At 43.3% G+C, this 10,944-nt stretch overlaps 1 non-coding gene across 1 annotated transcript; it reads right to left on the bottom strand.

Moving 5' to 3' along the window:
• Positions 1-555: 555 nt before the first annotated feature.
• On the bottom strand, positions 556-674 carry LOC133384758 (5S ribosomal RNA). Its single transcript, XR_009762687.1, has one exon. It is a non-coding gene; the product is annotated as a 5S ribosomal RNA (ribosomal RNA).
• Positions 675-10,944: the final 10,270 nt, after the last annotated feature.

Raw genomic sequence — 10,944 nt, 5'->3', positions numbered from 1 at the left:
ACATGTAAAGTTTCTAACTCTGGGGCTGGAACTGTGGTCAGTCTGGAAACCCTTTCTCCCAGTAAGACAGACCGCTTCAGACAAACACCACTCACACACTGGATGAGGACTGTGCCTGGTAGGGACAGCTTCATTGGGTGTAGTGTTCATTTCACATATTCAGACAGGACACCTGAAGAAGGCCTCTTGTGGTCTGGACACTATGCTTTTGTTGATCCAGCCTGAGATTGCATTCACTTTTTAAGCAGATGCACTACACTGTTGGCTTGTATCATTGCTTGCTCTTAATCTCAGTGGCCATGATCTAGAGATCAGTTCTGGGGAGGAGCACTGCACCAAGTGTTAGTCCTTCTTCTCAGTGCCTCTGTTTCTTTCAGTTTTACACAATAAATTATCATCAACCAATAAATTCAAAAAGAGAGAATTTTAACAAGCTGATTATATGCCTTCAAGTCGATTACTACTTAGGGCGACCCTATGAATCTTTTTTGGATGTATTAATAGGGTTTTCATGGTAAGAGGTATTCAGAGGTGGTTTAGCATTGCCTTCCTCTAAGCCTACGGCACCCGGTATTCCCAGGCAGTCTCCCATCCAAGTACTAACCAGGCCTGACCCTACTTAGCTTCCAAGATCAGATGAGATCCGGTGTGTCCATGGTAGTATGGCCATAGGCATTTATTTTCCTACCACCTTCATATTCTTGGGATGGTTTGTTTACTACAGTCATGTCTCATCATTCGTCCAAGCAGCATTATGTAGTTTTATCCTTAGAACAGAAAATAAACAGACAAACATTAATTGGGAGATATCCAAGTTAGCCATATTCAGAGCAGGCCATTGATTTCAGTGGGTTTACTCTGAGCAAGTGGCTATCATAAAAAAAACCCCATGGTATGATAAGCATTATGGATGAGTGGCATGTTGAACCCAAGGGCGGTATTCAATTACATTGATTAGCACCAGTGCAAGGGCATTTTATCCCCCTCTCCTCCCCCCTACGCACACCCCATGCCATCCCCAAATCTGCTCTGGAGGGTTGGGGGAAAACCCAGAAAAGATGAAGGGAGCATGAGGGGGAAGGAGAAGAGATTGTTCTGTTGCACAAAAAGAAATCCTTGTGCTTGTGGAACAATCTGCCTAGTGTTGTATTGGATACAACTCCAGTCTTTTTATACAGATCCTGTAATGAGCATCATAGATGAATGGTATGCAAGGGTGTAGTCATCTGGGGTCTCAGAGGGTCTCAGACCCATTATATTTTTAGGAGCCAGCAAGGTCCTGTGTCTCTAGCATCCTACAAACCAATCAGCATGGAAGGGGAGTGTGCTTGCCGCTGGAAGGAGTCTTCTAACATGCTTCCTTGTATTTTCCTGCTGATTGGATCCAATCAGAATGAAAGGAGACCATAAGCAATTGAGAAGACTCTTCTCAGTAAACACACTCCTCTTTCATGCTTATTGGCTTCTAGGGATGTCTGTTGTTATGGGAGAAGGCATTAACAAGGATTTCATTCTCAACCCTGCAGCAAAGAAAAAGGGGGAGGGGGCTGTGACTAACGTGAAGGAACCTTGCACTTCTGAATTTGCCACTGCACTACTGGAGGCAGGTTGAACCCAGATCTGTCTCTTTTCAATCCCACGCTCTGTCCACTGCACCACTCTGTTCTTTTTTTTAAGCACTCTGTCAAATGGAAGGGTTGGCTCCGGTCAATTGTGTATGTTTACTCATGGGTTTATTTATTTCTTTATGTAACATGCTGCATTATTTCAAATCATTTCCAGTTTGAAAGATCAGGGTCAGTCCACCCCTGGCGAGACAATCCCCCCGCCCCCCATTCCAAACAGTTCAGATCTTTTTACCTTCATAAGACAGGCAGCTCGTTGCTGTATGACTGGTTTAATTGTGGGCTGTAATAAAGGTCATAATTAATATCCCAACACAGACACTAACAAACAATTTTAAATTGCCAGCATAATCAAATGATGCAAACATCTACGAGCTACAAAAGTTCATTGCCGCAACTGACAATTTCTTAATTGTATTCAGTCATTCATGGAAATTTTATTAACATTGAACTGATGTATCCTGCCCTGTCTTTGTCACAACACCAGGGATCTAATTTCATTATTTTCCACAAGATTTGCTTGACTACTGCCATGATTCTAATATTGCTTTAGTCCAGATGTTTATGCTATTTAAATTAGGAAGAAAAGGCTTTTGGGTAAACACAATTAAAGAAGTTTTTTTTCAAATTTAGTTTAACAAACTTCTTTTAATTAATGCATATAGCCGCAGAGTTGATGCCTTTTGCTTTGATTTTTTTAATTTGAATTCACTCACCCCCTCTCTGTCCCCCTGCCATGATGTGAAACACACACTGGGTACACAGCCCCATCTCTCTCTGCTTATAGCAGCCTTTTAATTCCCCCCCCCCACTTACATTTGAGTGCTCATTAGAGTGAAAGATACTGGTGTTTTAAAAAAAATCCTTTTACTCTTAAATCAACTCCTAATATATTTTGCATTACAATAGCCCCCCCTTAGATATTTGTCTCCCTCTTCATTTATTTGGAAAGTGTCTCCAAGTAAAAGCAGAGGTATGTGTGTGGAGGGGATCCTATACTCTTTATATCCTAGTGCCGGCTTCTTTTTGTGTGTGTGTTTATTTATTTTACAAATGTAAAAGCCATTTCAGCACATCAAAGCAGTGGCCATCAAAAGAGTGTGCAAGATAAAAACAAAATTAAATACAAAAAGGAATTCTAAAAACAATTAAAACCATTTTCATAAACGCTAAAAAAAAAACCCACACAATAAAACCGTATCTGTAATATTTATTTATTTGTTACATTTATACCCCATCTTGCTTTCACCATGGAACCCAAGGTGGCATACATGTGACTCCCAGGCGGTTTCCCATCCAGCCACTGACCAGACCCAGACCTGCTTAGCTTCAGCAAGGTGGTGGCCTCATGTGCCTTCAGACCATAGCCTGGATATGACTCAGTTAATATTAATATGTACAGTTAATATTTCATAAATGACTGGACCACAACTCAGGGGAAAGCCTTCTCAAGCAAAAAAAATCTTCAGTAGGTGCCTAAATATCATGATGCTAGGCACCCATCTAATTTCAGCTAGTAACTCATTCCAGAGGACTGGAGCTGCATCACCAAAAGCCCAATTTCTAGTACAAACTAAGCACATCTCTGGGCATGTGGTAGTCTCAGCAGTGCCCTATCGGAGAAACACACTTGCCAGGCAGGGATGTATGGGACAAGGTAGGTCTTTAGGTAACCTGCTCTCAAATTATGGGAAGTCTTGCACCCAAGGACCTAATCACACTCTGGCTGCAATTTACTCCATCCATCCATCCATCCATCCATCCATCCATCCATCCATCTCCATATTTCCTTACATTTATATCTCACCTTTCTTCCATCATGGAACCCAAGGTGGGCTACATATGTGCAGATCCTATCCAGGTCCTAAGCAGACCCAGATCTTCATGTTCTTCCCTTGCCAAAGAGGCTTCAAGTTTTCTGCTTTATTTATCGTTGTAAGGTCTATGTTGTCCCCTTCCCCTTTCTTTCCAGTAAATAATTATCCAGGACCCTACAATGTCCCTGGTTGTCCATGATTCCTGATCTGAAAAAGGCCTTGCAGAAGGAATTACTTCAGCATTCATTTGTTCATTCTTTCATTCCTCAGCCTTTCATCCAAGCACAGGCACCCAGGGAGGCTGCAGACCAATGGTGAGATAAGTTATAGAATGAAATAAGTGAAAACAACACTCCCAAATGTCCCTCGGTCACCTGAAAAGTAAGGAAAACATGACAAAAACCCTGTGCCCAACCACAAGAATTTCAGCGACATTTTCTCTCCCCTGAGGTCGTTTTTGAATGCAGTTTCTTTTCTCACTAATTGAGAGAAATATGGAAGGAATTCTTGGCACAGCGGTAGTCAGACTCATTCCGAACATTAGCAACAACAACAGTAGCCTCTGTTATGAATCAAGCACGATTTCCCCTAAAATTCTTGGGGACAGAGATTGCTAAGGAGTTTACAAAAAGCCTTTTTAATGTATTTGTTAAAACTGCAGTTGCATTGGTTTTGCAATGTAGTCACATTTGTTTTCCCACTCCCTAACCCCAATAACTCTTTCTTACAGCAGCAGAGCTAATCACCAAAGCTTTGCCTGGCAGCCACCATCTTATTTAACCAGAATATCTTGGATGTTATGTAATTCTGGGAGGAAATGGTGGCCATGGGGAACAACACTATGGGGAATGACCTAGGGAATGAGTGTGTGATGCCCCTGTTAATACAATACTGTAAATATGATAAGTGCGGGTTTATTAGAGTATATGTGGTAAATAGACTGAGTGAGAGGGGGAAGTGCATGGGTTGGAATGTTGGCAAATGTTGTATGATGATTGGCTGAGCGTCTCGGTGTCTGAAGGAATAAATGTGAGGATGACAGTTGGAGTGAGGAGAGGGGCTTTTGGAGCGGGTTGTTGGGTGGATTGGATTTAGGCGGGTAGTGAGGCAGGTTATCTATGACTAAGAAATATAAAGAGTAACGCATCTTATGAAACCACACGCTTGTTGACTGAACCTTTAAGTAATCTTGTTATTCCCTGTGTAAATCAATAAATAGTTCTTGGTTTACCAAAACGCCTGATCCTTGGCTGGGTTCACAGACCAGAAGGGTGGGCAGGGCACACACCAAGGTGGGAAAACAGTATCAATGGTGGCAGCAGTGAAGAGATAGTGTAACATCATCAGATATCCAGAGCAATCCAGGGCTGTAATCTTTATAGGCACAAAGATACAGGGGGGGTTGTGGCCTGCAAGTGCACCCAGCCACAATGTAGCACTAGGCCAGGAGTAGACTAAGGCACAGTCTCAAGGCAATATTGTTTACAGACAGCGCCAGGTGGTGGTGCCTAGCAGTGGGATCTTGAGAGATCTGTGCTGGGGCCTGTGAGAGAACCATTAAGAGACCAGGACCCTGAGGTGGGACTGTGACAGGGTGGTGACCACAGGAGGGGTGCTAACACTCAGCCATTGAGCAGAAGGTCCCAGATCAATCCCTGGCATCTCCAGGTAAGCCTAGGAGAGATTCCTGCCTGACACCCTGTACAGCCACTGCCAATCAGTGCAGAAAATACTGATCTAGATGGACCAAAGGTCTGACTCTGAGTAAGGCAGCTTCCTGTTCCAAATAAAGGCAAATGTCCCCACCCCAAAATAACAGGAATAGGTACAAATAGTAATCTCATTCATTCTCTGTACATTCATTGCAAGACAAATGCAAATGGAACTGAATAGGCCCCATTTAGTTCAATTGGTCTTTCATTCTGAAATGGATGAACACATATACCCCAACTGTTAGGGTGAAACTGCTATACTGTTCCTTCCAACTGAGTGAATTGTGTGTGTGTAGGGGAGGGGGGAGGTTGTCTCATAAGCCAGAAGGCAAAAGAAAAACCTTATCTGCATTACTTCTGTAAACCTGCATCCCTTATACCATCCACCTTCATGGGAGTGGGTCAGGATCTCATTAATACATCAATACAAAATGGTCAGTCTTGGAGTTGGAAAGCAATCTCTCTACAGTCAAACCGCCCATCTTTCTGTACAATGAAAGTCCAGAGTTTTTTCATTGGTTAAGTTCAGTTGTGGAAGGAGGAGAAGGCAAGGCCCGCTATGGTGTCCAAGGAGAGTGAGAGAGGCCTAGCTGTCAAGCTTATTTATTATTATTTATTTATTTGTTACATTTATACCCTGCCTTTCTTTCATCACAGAACCCAAGGCGGCATACATGTGGTTCCCAGGTGGTCTCCCATCCAGGCACTGACCAGACCCAGTCCTGCTTAACTTCAGCAAGGTGGTGGCCTCATGTGCCTTCAGACCATAGTCTGGGACCAAGGTTAAAGCCCGCAGGAGGTCCTCAATTGAGGACATGCAGGAGTCACATTCAGGCATTTGCTTGAACATGCATTGTTGAAAAGCAGAGGCAGGTGGGCTCATGCAAGTCCCGCCTTGAGTGTCTCTGTGTGTGACAGCCTCACCTGCTCATTCCTTGGCCTTCAGGAGAAGGGCCGTAGCTCAGTGGTAGAGCATCTGCTTTGCATGCAGAAGGTCCCAGGTTCAGTCCCTGGTATCTCCAGTTAGGGCAGGGAGAGACTCCATGCCTGAAACCCTGCAGAGCCACTACCAATCAGTGTAGACGATACTGAATGAGATGGACCAATGGTCTGACTCGGTATAAGGCAGTTGCCTATGTTCCTGTGTGAAACAGGAAACTTTGCAAGGTCCCCAAATTTGCAGAGGGCTCTACTCAGTGGTAAGTGAGCCTGAGTAAATCCCTCCTGCAGACCTTTCCCACTCAACATGCAGTGAAGGCTGGTCCATTAGGGCAAATGGGGCACTGCCCTACCAACTTCAGACTGCCCTTAGCCAGATCCCACCTGCCTGCCTTCTTACTTAAATCCAGTCAAAGGAGGGGAGCTGGTTGTCAGCTGCATCCTCAGTCTCAGCACTGCTGCTGAAGAAGTTAGCAAGGAGGCGGAGAGGGGCCAAATTAGCATCAGTTGGCTCAGCCTGTCATTGGCTCTGGCTCCACCTACTGTTGGGCTCTCTGCTTTCTGCCCCACCAGTCCCAGTGGGCACCAGCCACAGGGAAATCAGAGCTGATGAGGACAGATGTGTATGGGGACTTTTGGGGTGGAGTTTTCATGCATGCCCTTCCCCAGACCCTGCTTTTAAATACCTTGCGTTCAAGCACCTGCCTGAATACACGGGATTGCATGGTAGTCAGTCAGCCAAATGTCAATATATAGTATCCTCAGGCAACACCCCAGCAGAGCTCACCGCTAGCCATTTCTTTTTATTTTCCAAAAATTCTATACCACCAACATTAAGGGGGAAAATATCACATTGGATAACAACATTAAAACCAACGATAAAATTGCATTCAGAAAGCGGCAACAACATAGCAACACAGATACTAACAAACACAGCCAGATTACCTCTCAGGGAAAGCTTAGGTGAATAGGTGAGTTTTAAAGCCAATGTTAAAACCACCTAATTGCCAATCCTCTCATGAACACTAGGAAAGCTGCTGGTAGGAGCCACCACCATTTTCATTTCCCACAATGCATTGCTCTCAGTCATAGTAAGACATTAAAATGGTGGCAGCTCTCAGAGCCAGCCACCTGTCATTTACGGCAGTGCCTCCCACCATCATGACTCGGTATGGCAGCCATAGGAGGCCCACCAATAAGGAAGAGGTCCCACCAGAGGGCACCAGTGGACTCCCAACCTGGAAATGACCCCAGCAATCAGCCAAAGCTATCCAAACACTTGATAGGCTGGAGCAAGTCATGTGGTAAAGCTCAATTTTACCACCATCATTTTTTGCCTTGGTGGAGCCCAAGCAGTGGCAACTGGTGGTTCCATGTCAGTGGGGCAGTGGAATCAACTCCAGGTTCTAGTCTTAACTTGCCACCAATGGGACCAAATGTATAGTGTGGGGGGGTCATAAGTCAACATGAGACTGAAAACCCTCAAAAGAAGTTGCCTTAACTTTTAACAAACAAGACAGAACCCTAATTTTATGCAATTAATTGTAATCAAACTATTTAAACGTGAGGGCTCAAGTGCTTGCCAATCTCCCTGTATCTTTGCATTCATTAGCCAAAACACTAGAAGGTTTAATTTTTACTGTGCAGCTGGTTAGAAAAACAAATGCCTGCACATTTCCATTTTCCACTTATAACTGCAGAAGTAAAAGGGCTAGAGGCTGGCTTTTTTTAAAAAAATGAAATGGGGGGCGGGGTGGAAATGAAAATTCAGGGAGAGGCCTGGAATATCCTGGAAGAGGCCAACAGCTCTGATGTAACTTGCCCCTCTGTAAAAGCTTCTATGCCTTGTTTGCTTATTTGTCCTCAGGAACGCAGGTTCCGTGCAACTCTCTGCCATAAACTGTCTGTGCCTTGCTTCATCTAATATTTGTCAGGGCCTCACACCATCAAACAGTGTTTAAAATTTAATTTAGATAAAAAGTAGGGGTGTGTGACATCATCATCATCAACAACAACAGTACCGTTTGCTGTCTTCTCATTGAATATTTTCAAGCCCAGATGGGGAGCTAATGGTAGAGGTATATAAAATTATGTCTGGAATAGAGCAAGTGGATAGGGAGACATTTTTCTCCCTCTATCAAGAAATATCTATAATATCTGGGGATTTTTCATTCTTTGATTCCTCTCAGTGAACCAAAGTTTGGAAGCCCAAGAGATGCAAAGTATCCCGGGAAACAGCCCCTCTGTGGAATCGTGAGTTTTCTGTAAATGCCAGAAGCCAAGGGGCACAGACATCCAGACTCTCACGGGAAAAACCCAAAATATAGGAGTTGATGTATCAGTAGAAAACAGACATTTCTAACAAACAATGGGACCATCTGGACACAGGTCGTGATATTCGTTGACCTTTAGGGGATAAGAGGTGAATCTCCCAAAACCAGGAGTTTACAGCAAACATTTCTCAGGGGACAAGGGTCTTATCAGGAAACACATCTGGAAAGGCCAGAGCCCTTATCAATAATTCCAAACTTTTCCATTGTCCTCACATCACGTTTGCACGCCCCCTTTCAATTTACATGAAGCCCAACAAAGATCCAAAATGTACTTAAACTTGGCAATTCTGAGAGTCAGCAGCACCTCTCTCTTGGGGGATCGCCTGCTGCTGTTCTCTACACAACGCACCCTAGGAACAGCATTGGGGCTACACAGAACCAGGAGAACTAAGGCAAGGTGAGATCTTCCAAGTCTAGTGAAGGCTATAGTGAGGGCGGAGCTTTGGCTCATGGCTAGATGCAGAAGTCTCCTTCTGACCCTAGACCAGAGCTTGGAAAAGTTACTTTTTTGAACTACAACTTCCATCAGCCCCAGCTAGCATGGCCACTGGATTGGGCTGATGGGAGTTGTATTTCAAAAAAGTAACTTTTCCAAGCTCTGCCTAGACTCTTCGCGGAAATCTTCGGGAAAGGTATATTCAACCTCAGCTCTTGAGCTCCTTTCTTGTCTTTTTCTCTCTGTGAGTTCTGACACAATTCTGAATGTGTGTAGGGTTAGGTTCTCTGTCTTATTGTATCAAGAGCATTAGGGAACGAGTGACTGGGTAAAAGTCAGATGCTGCTCTCATTAGTTGTAATTGTAAAATGTGATATCTTTTCCTGTTTCTTCTTCTAATAAACCATGTTACTTTCTGTGTCCTTTATTGGGCTTAAGGGTAAGGTTATAAACACACAAGAGTGATGTGCAGGTTTAATTCCAGGAAAAGATTCCGCTACACTCTCAAGGGGTGGTGTCTGAGTTTCCAGTGAGTGTAGACATGCATGTGGGAATTCAAACGTACACGTGTAACACCTTTCTCATAATACTAGAACTCGGAGATAGCCAACGAAGGTGAATGTAGGAAGCGGACCCAGCAGCAGGTATGACTAGGCCCTTGGCCCGCAATATCATGTAACCCAACACTCCTTCCCGATGCATTCAGTACGGGCTTAATTCAGCCTGACAATCCCACCTACCTCCTGTGTCGGCACATCAGCGCACCAGAGCATTGCACACACATGCCTGCCATCACCCAAGATAGTGGCGGGGGCATCAACCTCTTAACATAAAACACACATTGTATGTATAATGTGCTCTCTGTGCATTTTTAAAATGTACAGAGCAATCCTATGCATGTTTACACAAAAGTAAGACCCGCTGAGTTTTCTGGAGCTTACTGCAAGGCTAGTACAACGGCTGTTTGTGTTACAGTTTTTGAGGGGACTAAAGGGCAACCACAAAAGATGGGCCAGGTCAAAAGGACAGCAGATGCAAGATACTTGCTCCTGGTATCTCCAGACTAGTTCAGAGGTCACTAAAAGATGGCAAGCAGCAATCCACAAGCAGCAAAGGATCTGTATGCTTTTCTCATGAAGATGGGAGCCCCTTTCATTGACAGAAATGCATCTCGGATTTGAGTGTATACTATACTGTACTATACTATTTGAGTGTATACTATGCAAAGGAATTATGATTCTCTAATGCTGTAGAGATACACTTTCATGTGCTTCCAGTGAACAACCCAAATGTAAATAGCCAGGTTAGACAATTGAAAGCTGTGTATGCACCATAATGAAGAGGAATGATTGGCTGAAATGAATCATTTGGGAGTAGTGGTGAAGGGAAATGTATGCAAACAAACTTCTTCAGGTAGGTTTATCTAAGGAATATGAACAAAGATTGCATGTGCCTAATTCTATACATTTTTCAGTCAAATGATTCCAAAAGCTGGTCATGTATATGTAAAAAGCTGGCTCGCTTTCCCATCAGGAGACCTCGATGGTAGAAATCTGTATTTGGCAATCGCTCCATGTATACCGTGTCAATTTTATATTAAAAAAAATGTTGAAAAAATATTATCCCAAGAACATACGTAAAATTATAAATATTCAGCACCTCAAGCTTTTGATATACTTTAGTGCACATGAACGGAGTAGCTGTCAAAATTACAACAGGCAACTCAAGTAATTATGCAGATTTATGCAAAACATTAACAAGAAGAATTAAATGCACAAATGAGGTGGCTACACTTGAATTGTTAAGATTATGAATAATTACCATGAATCTTTTTTGCTCTTAATATAACTTGTTTTTGATAAACAAAGCCTTAATTATCAGAATCCTTTGGAGAATATTGGTGACCTTCATTAATCTTACAAAACAAGTCTCTTGTGTTCTGCATTGTAAAAAAGCACATGCTTAGAATAAGTACACAGACCATGGGAAAAGTGTATGCTAATGGCTACTACAAAACTGGTGTGCGCGATAGCCGCAGTTTTCTGTACATACCATTCGGCACACTTGGTAGGAATAAAATTT

The sequence above is a fragment of the Rhineura floridana genome, chromosome 4 (assembly GCF_030035675.1).
Source record: "Rhineura floridana isolate rRhiFlo1 chromosome 4, rRhiFlo1.hap2, whole genome shotgun sequence".
NCBI lineage: Eukaryota > Metazoa > Chordata > Lepidosauria > Squamata > Rhineuridae > Rhineura > Rhineura floridana.
This window is presented reverse-complemented; position numbering and strand designations above follow the sequence as displayed.